General features: G+C 40.2%; 1 protein-coding gene across 6 annotated transcripts in view; it reads right to left on the bottom strand.

Moving 5' to 3' along the window:
• STAU1 (staufen double-stranded RNA binding protein 1) overlaps nucleotides 1-8754 on the bottom strand; it is a 43048-nt gene that overhangs the window by 33411 nt on the left and 883 nt on the right. For 4 of the 6 annotated variants that reach the window (XM_019539565.1, XM_019539564.1, XM_019539563.1 and 1 more), the window contains exon 1: nucleotides 2736-2819. The exons of 1 other annotated variant lie outside the window; for it this stretch is intronic. The gene's annotated coding sequence lies outside the window, so the exon portion shown is untranslated. Of the gene's footprint in view, nucleotides 1-2735; nucleotides 2821-8754 lie in introns of those variants that run through there. One more of the 6 variants, XM_019539566.1, reaches the window with a different exon arrangement.

The following is an 8754-nucleotide window of genomic DNA, read 5'->3' on the forward strand; positions in this document are numbered from 1 at the left end:
TGTTAGACACGGATCCAACTGTGAATAGACTTCAGCTGTTCACATTCCACAAACAGACCAAAAAAAACAAAACAAAAACTGCACACGTATTCATAGGCCATAACTCATTTCTTCGAAGCCTAAGGAGTTATAGGCAAGGCCCTGGACACACTATCATGTTCAGTAAGCAGTCTAGTAAGGTTTTAGGCAACAGCTAGTAAAAAAGTTTGCTTCTCTGTTCAGAACAATTTTTCCCCCCACCCTGCCCAGCTTAATTCAAGGAACTGGAAACAGCTCAGCCTTCATTCTGCCCTCTGGAACAATGAAATGAGATTTCCAGCTGCATAAGAAACCAACTAACAATCGTTAAACAAAAACAGAACTGTTCAGCACACTTCTCTGCCTCAGTTTCCACATCTGAAAAGTGAAGATGATTTCACATGCCCTTCCCATGTAAATGGCTTTGAATCTACAAGAGCAAGATGGCCAGCCAGAAAAATTAACAAAGCAAGACCATCCAAAAGCTTCTTTCCATCATTGGCTACAAAAAAACATCACCTTTGTCCCCAAATAAACCATTTTTTCCTGGGACAAAGTTCAGTGGTTCAGAAATCCATGCCCAATGTCCCAGGATAAATCTGGAAAATTTACTCTTTTGAGGATAATAGGTACCAACAGCTTATCCTGGGACATCATAAATGGCATTTGAATGGTTATTCTAGGAGTGCAATGGCACAAGAGCAACAGTGCACTAAGCCCCGATTAAAATGGCAATGCGTGTACGCACCAATGCCAGGATATTTCTGTACCCAGGCAAATGAAGACACAATGTGCCCATGGACAAATGTACTGTTTGTTCCTAGTCTCAGTGGCAGAAACATCTACCAAGAAGGGAGAATTTAAAGAATCTACAAAGGTAAATTTTTATTTGCCTTCCCCTTTCCACAAACCAAGAGAAATCTGTTGCAAATGAAACTTTTTCCAGTGAATGTATCCTTTTACCTGGGCCTCTATCAATGAATCAAATGTTTGTACAAAGATATTTGTTTGTGCCTTGCTACATTTTTGTCACCATGTCTGGCCCTTACCCTCACCTCAAGCTAGGCCCATTTATATTAAAATCTAAAGCTAACTTGCAGGAAGCACGCACGCAACTAATACAAAACTGTTTTAAAACAAATAGTTATATTCAATGCCATAAGAATCTAAAAATTCATCCTTACTGCAAAGGATGAATGGATGACAGATTTTGTATGCTGGGGTAGCCTTGTTGGTTCCATTTTTAATGTTTCCAATTATTCTATTTGCCCAAATCCAGAATGACTCTGAATTTAAGATGACCCCACAATAATTAGATTCCACACTAAATGGATAAATTAGTTATAATTTTCCATGTACAGAATCTAATTATGGGAGAGTTGTCTTCAATGCACACCCCCCCCACACACACACAGCTGTAGCGGGGGGCATATGGTGGGAGAAGGGTCAAGCAGCTTGACCCTTGCTCTGGCACACCTTGCCCTGTGCTGCCTGTTCCCCTCACACTGCCTCTGCTCCCCTGCAACCCCTTCACATTGCCACCTTTCCCCCCACCCCCAATGCAGCCTCTGCCTCTCCCTCGCCCTTACCTTGGCTCCATCAGGCTCTGGCCCTGCTCCACTCTGGGGTATGAAGCATGTTTACTTGAGCCCTAGCCTGACTGGCCGAGTAACATAACAGCTGCAGTCCAAGCTTAGGGGCCCAGCAAGAGCTGCCACGGGCCAGGCTGAGGCTCCCTCTGTGGCCGAGGTTGGAGTGGGCCAGAGCTGAGCAAGGGTAGACAGGGGAAGCGGCAGAGTGGCCTGCGGGCCGGAGGCAAAGCAGTAGCTGTCGCTCTGGCCCTGATCCCCCAGCCCACTACTTCGTATCTGAATCTACGACTAGGGGCTCTCCCTACTCCTTGAACGTTACTTGCAGGGGGAACCTCTTTGTAGATTCTAGTAAATACAGTACTTGTTTCTGATAATTTTGGACTGCTAACAGTACAGTTTAAAGTGTGGACCACAGGAATGGCCTACAAAGAACTTTCACATAAAATATAGAGTCTGTAAAGCCTACTTCGGTCATGTTTGACCACCTCCAACAACAGGGGCATTCTGCTAGTGAAATTTAGCCACCTAAATATCTTAAATGAATGTAACTGATCTGCACATGTGCTCATTAAGTTCTGGTGACTGGCGCTCCCCTTAAAGCAACTGCTTAACTAGAGGCTGTATTTTAGCACTTATTAAAACAGGGAAAGGGGATGTGGTTAACACGGCAGCATCGACCAGTTCTTGGACCTGAAGCCAGTGACAGACCTGCCTAAAATGGGGTAGGATGTATGAAGTTAAGTTTCCCTCCTTCAAGTCTTCCCAATTTTCCTAGAATATTCCTTGAAAAGCTAGTTACCACATTACACGCAGACAAACAGGAAATTAATCACAGCTGAGTGTAGGACCCAACTTCACTCACCCAAAAATTACCCAATCTTCCCCTCAAGAAAACACTGTGGGCAAAAGTTTTTTGAAATAAGAAATTCCGCTAAATTTCTTCAGTGTCAGAATTACCAGAGATGTTGCAAATAAAAATGGGGGGGGGTGGTTAGACAAAACATCTCTTTCCACTGCATAACAATGTTATCAGTTCAAAGCCTGCTTAATTTACACAAAGAAAAGGCAATATACTAACAGAGATAAAAGTTACTGAATCCTATATTTAAAGTAAGCTTCCTGTACCTTTAGGTGATCCAGGAACAGTGAAGTTTTGGTTTTAGCTGAGTAGGGTATTTATGTTGGAGAATGCCTAAAAGAAAAACGCAGCATTAGCAATTTGCTTTCTGAAGCTACCAAAGTATCTTAAGTTTTATCATGAACTTCTCATTGCAAAAAAGCATTATCGGGAGCAACGGAGAAACTTCTGATGAGAGCTAGGCTAAAATATTCCACAGTATAGCTGTGAAACAATTCCTTAGGAATTGTGTAACTGCAATCTTCTGAAAACCACGCATTTTAAGCTTCTTTCCATCATCTGCTTTGTAAGATCCATTCAATATATGCATTGTAAAACAAGCCCAGATGCTGTCATATTCAAAGGGACCTTAGAGAATAGGGAGCCTAATTCCTGTAAAGCTTCTACTCTCAGACAAGAATATGTATTACACCCTCACTGAGAAAGTTAGCAAGCAAGTATAATTTTTAACCAAGAACTTCAACTTGATTGGGCAGTTGTCCACACATTACTTTTTTCTTCCAACCCCAAGTGACTTCCTAAATCTGGGGGCAGGGGTTCAGATTGTGGACTCCACCAATCCCACTTTTCACTTTGCTTTAGTTTAAGGGATGCTTAATAACAAGTGCTTCTTGTGATTGACAATCACAAGAATTAATGCCAGAGTACTAAGAACAGATAAGAAACAGAACAGAATCACCATCCAAACCAGTAGCAATATAATGCAGTAAAGCAAAGAAACGTCCAACAGTTTTTAAACACCAAGCATCTCTCCAGACATTAAAATAAGAAAGGTGCGTACAAAGCTGCCAGCTTTAGAGAATGACTCTAAGAGTATATTGCAGGATTTTTATGAAAGCTGCTTCAGTACCATGATCAAGTTCCTTAATATTTCTGAACAAGTCCTTGTGAGATGCAGGACATCGTGCAGTAGGAGAAAAGGGACAAAAATGGAGCCCACGTGTAAACTGCTTTTGAGGAAGCCTATACTTGCTTTTGCAAGTTACTTGACACCTATAAGCAAACTCTTGCCACATTGTTACTTCCATTAACCTTTGACAACAGTTTCAGTATTCAAACTGGGTTATGACTTCTCATTCAGAGAGGTGGTAAGAAATAACCTAAACAGCTTTTAACAAATAAATGCTTTCTATATGAATGAAATCTAGCATCTAGTTTTCATTTAGACAAATTTCACACAATCTGTTGTATTCTGACTGCAGATATTACACAAAGATCATCCAGTGTTGCCAGTTCTTGAGACTTTTTTCCTGGCTCTGGTGCTATCTACTATTTTATCAGCAAATGATAGTCTTTTGGCTAAAGAATAGGTCTAGTAAATCAGGAAGATCTGGGTTCTATTACTGGTTCCACTGCAAGCTATTTCTGCAAACTCTGCCAAGTCTTTTTGCTCATTTCTGCCTCAGTATCCCATATATATTCACACGTATGCATATGTATGCACATACATATTATGGATATAGTTAAAGTTCAACCCAACACACACGTGGTGCTTAATATTTCAAGCGAATATTCAGATACTGGAGTGACATCTACAAATAAAGCACTGAAACTAAAGGCCAAGTTTCCTCCATTTAAAAAATCCCAGGACCTGTGTTTGGCAAAGATATACTGATCCTTAATACATAGTCACAGATCCACTGAAGAATTTCTGGCCCTGACATGCAACAGGACAGGCTCCTTAATTATGTTATATATTACCATTTTACACATGCTATCAAAAAGTTGGATACATGGAAGCTGTGTGATTTTTGGATAAAATAAGTTTATTACTAAGACTGGATAGTTCATAGGATACTGCACCTTAAATGCAGTCCCCTTGGTACTATGACACTCTCTTGACACATCAGTTCTAGATACATTAAGTCCCAGACTAGTGTTACAGTTTCCAATGCAAAAATCGTGGTAGAGCCAAAGCTTAAGATGCTCTCCCTTCCCCCCCCCCCGGATAGTCTAGCAAAGAAAGAAGCACACACTTTGTCAATAGCACAGCCTCCAAAACAGGTTGCTAAACAATTTTAATACTGTCGGTAGCACAATATTTTTAAATGCTTGAACTTCTCCTTTTAGACTCCTTCCTCATTCATAAAGTGACCTCCCCATGGGCATTGATAAGGCAATTCAAGAATGCTCACCACGTACTGGTATATTTTTTAAAACAGTCACTGGCCAAATAAATCAACTGACAAACGACAATCTGCACAATGAAAACTGTACAAGACATGTTGAAATTCCTATTATTTAGGTACCTTTTAGAGGAACCAAAACTAATTTATTCGACACTTATGAGATTTTATAGAAAGAATTATAAATATCAGAAAAAACACCTTTCTACATAAAATACAGCATCTTAACATTACAATTTCATTATATAAAAATATTTTACAAATACATTGCCTACGGACATTTTTAAAAACTAAAAGCAATCTTCAAATGATAAGCTGTTATATTATCAACATCTGTCACTTGTACACTTTAAATCCTGCGTGTCCAATCAGAAGGCTGAGGAATCATTTCCAAAGCAAGTTTGAGATAAGGCATCTAATTAAATCATATACCTTTTTCCATCTGATAAAACCAAAAAAAGATTCTTAGAAAACCTGATGAAGTTCTACAAACGTATTCTGTTTTCTTAAATCTTGCCTTTAAAAGACTGCCAGAAAAATCAGCGATGTGTTGATAATACAATTCTAAGTCCCCAGTTTGAGCTTAAAGAATATGATTCCCTTGACCACATTAGTTATAAAAATGAGATAATAATTTAAAAGGACATGCATTTACGAGAATGCTAGTTCAAGCTGGCATGTTTCTAGGAACCAATGTCTGAATGGGTGTGACCTTTCTTTGAAAAGGTTACCAAATTTCATCTAGAAACACTAAGTAAGGGAGTAAAAAATAGTAACTAATTAATGAGGCATAGTAAGGCAGCCTATTTTGTGTCACTATGCTTAAGTCTGAATTATTGGAAGTATAAGTTACACGGGGACAAACTACTTTCTTCCCATTAGCAACAAACTCTTGACTGGGGTATACGGAAGAAAACAGGAGTGCTTAGACCACAGTTTGTTAATTCAGTAAGCAGAACGGAACATAAGAGATTTATTCAAACCGATTTACCTTCGGTATTTATTGGGACAACATTTCCAGACCGAGTGCCACACATTCCTTCCTGTATTTAACCTCACCATGCTCCTGTAAGGAGTGCTACCATCCCCATTTTGCAAGCACAGATCCGAGCGAGATCCACAAAAAGGATGCTGGCAAATGGACTAAGTCTAGAAAAACCACCACAAAACCACTACCCAGGGGTGTGAAAAGCAATAGGTGTCTAAGTTTCACTAATAAAGTTCTCTAAGCACCTAGACAATTATTCAGGCTTCATCTGGATCCACAACCAAGCTGCCCCTGCATCTTAGTTCCCAGAAGGGTCTCAATGTGCCTACTGAATTGTGGTGAACTCAGTATTCTCAGTCTGTATTAAGCGTGGCTCAACACAGCAGCCACGGCCACTTTCATTCAATGACTATGATACATGATTAGTCCTAGGAGCAGGGATCAGAACCCAGGACTCCCATCTCCTAGCTGATACCTGGGGCAGAGCCATGCTTATTCTTGATCTCTCTGCTGCACAGAACTGAGCTTCAACAGAAAGGGTAAGAAGTATCCCCATCACAGCCTAGCAGTTAAGATGCTCTCCTTGAAGTGATTTAAATCCATGTCTTGTACTTCCAAGGGTGAGAAGGGCACTAAACCCAGGTTTCCCACTCCCTGGGCAAAGGCTGTAAGCATCAGACTATTATATAAAGAGGTCCTATCACCAGGTCTCTTATAAGAAGTGTCAGCCATGCTTCCAGCCTCAAAGTGGGATGACTTGCATGTCAAAACCCTTCCCAGGAGTTATATATGTGAACCTCAATCTCACCTGCATACTGAATTAAGAGCTACTGGGTTCAAGAAAAAAGTGGGATTGCAGATACACCTGCCTCTTTAGCAACTTCTACTGGTTAGCTTGAGGTGTCTTCATGCTGGCTGTTGTGAATCGTACCTGACTGCCTCACATCCCCCAATATAAACTTAGGAACCTAACTTACAGCTGCGGCCTCCATTGTTATGGCCGAGCACCGAAAAGTTACTGATGATATACCAGCATCACCATCAGGCCCAAGTGCCTTTGTGGAGCTAGCATTAAGTGACCTGCATGACATCCTACAAGATGTCTGAGGCACAGCAGGGACTTCTGCAGTTTTACAGGACCTGAAACCCAGCTACAATACTGTAAGCTCCTGCAAAACAAAGGGTGTGGGAATTCATGCCAAAATGCCGTTTCTGAATTCTAGTTGGGGCTTCCATCTCTCATTAACTGAATATCTTAATGGCATGAAAAAAACATTCAATGCTTATCAACGCATAAAGAAATCATATTCGAGTCTGTCAGGGACAATATATCAAACATACACAAGATGCAGCAGTACGCTATGTTTGGGAATTTATCCAATGACCATTTGTCATTATTGCCCATTTTTAACTGGATTGCTGGTGACTACCTATTATTTTCTCCAATGTATTTCTTACAAACCAGAGCTAATATGAAACTCCTCCCTTTGTCTCCTAAAAAGCATCCTGACTGCAAAAGAGGATCCTACAGTTCTACCCTTTGCTCTGCCTCCAACTTGCTGTATCCCTTACTTCAGGTCCACTTGTGGACTCTTTCACCCCAGTCAATCATCCCAGCATGTTGTCCGCTCAAAAGTTTTCCCTTTCCCACTGCTATTTGGAAAACACACGAGCCTTGTAACTTTCTAGCTGCAGTGAATTTGACAAGTATCCAGGTCCCCTTTCTTCAGGCTGAAGAAGATCAGGCAGTTAAGCAGAAAAAGAAGATACAGATTAGAAATATGGTTTTAACAGACATTTAAATAATATAAGGACTAATAGTTATGCTTGTTGCCCTTCATTCCTGAGCCTCCCAAATGTTTATGGAAATATGGAATTGTTCTTCCAAAATTAAATAATAATTTTTGCAGAGAGAGCTCATTTCCCAATATATCCAATAAACCACCACAGTACAAATCCGCGCTGACATTAGTATCTAGTTTAACTTCTATAATGTTAAAGCAGAATAATCACATATTTGCTACAGACCAAAATGAGTTACAAAAAAGCAAAAACATTTCAGTGGAACAAGGTTTCATCCTTAGACAAACTTTTAAAAAAGAAACAGGTGTCTCTGACAAGACCTTGATTAGTCAAGGAACACCTCTAAGCTAGTATTTATGAGAGAGGTTCAAAATATAGGTAGCTGATAACTGACATGATGCTTTATGAATGCAGATAAGAAGTGAACTCTGCAGGGCACATTCTGAATAAGACAAAACCACAGAACAACCCATGAAAGAAGGTGCAAAGGATTAATGATAAAAAAAGGCAGCTGACAAAAATTCTAAGTAGCTTTTAAGAAGGCATCTGAAGAAGAGAGACCTGGCGGATGAGGATATCAAGTGTTGGAAGCACGCAATACAAGTACGAAACCCAATAAAGACAACACGATTAAGGCCAAGGACTGAGATAAACACTTAAAAGGCTACAGTAAAACTCTGGTAGTTGACATCATGATGTATTTTAAATGAAATATAGTTTACTTTGCTAAACCACACTACGGTTTGATAATACACTCAAGGCTAACAATTTCAATTAACATAGAAATAAATCATATGTCTTCTCTCCCAGCCTCATCCACCACAATAATCAACATAAATACTAACACTGACACATCTAAAGGAAAGTTGTCAAGGCAACTACCGAAAGTGCAGTTAAGGGCCAAACGAACTCTTTTTTTAGAATCATTTGTTCAAGACAGACAAACCATTGTCACGGCTGCTTGATTTACCAGTGAAAATGGGGCTTTACAAACCGAGATCTCTGAAGGCTGGAATTTTTGTTCCTCCGTAAGATCAGCAACGTCCCACACAGTTGTTCGACTGCGCCCCGACCCCACGGTGACTGTAC

The sequence above is a fragment of the Crocodylus porosus genome, unplaced genomic scaffold (genome assembly GCF_001723895.1).
Source record: "Crocodylus porosus isolate Cpor-Errol unplaced genomic scaffold, CroPor_comp1, whole genome shotgun sequence".
Lineage (NCBI taxonomy): Eukaryota > Metazoa > Chordata > Crocodylia > Crocodylidae > Crocodylus > Crocodylus porosus.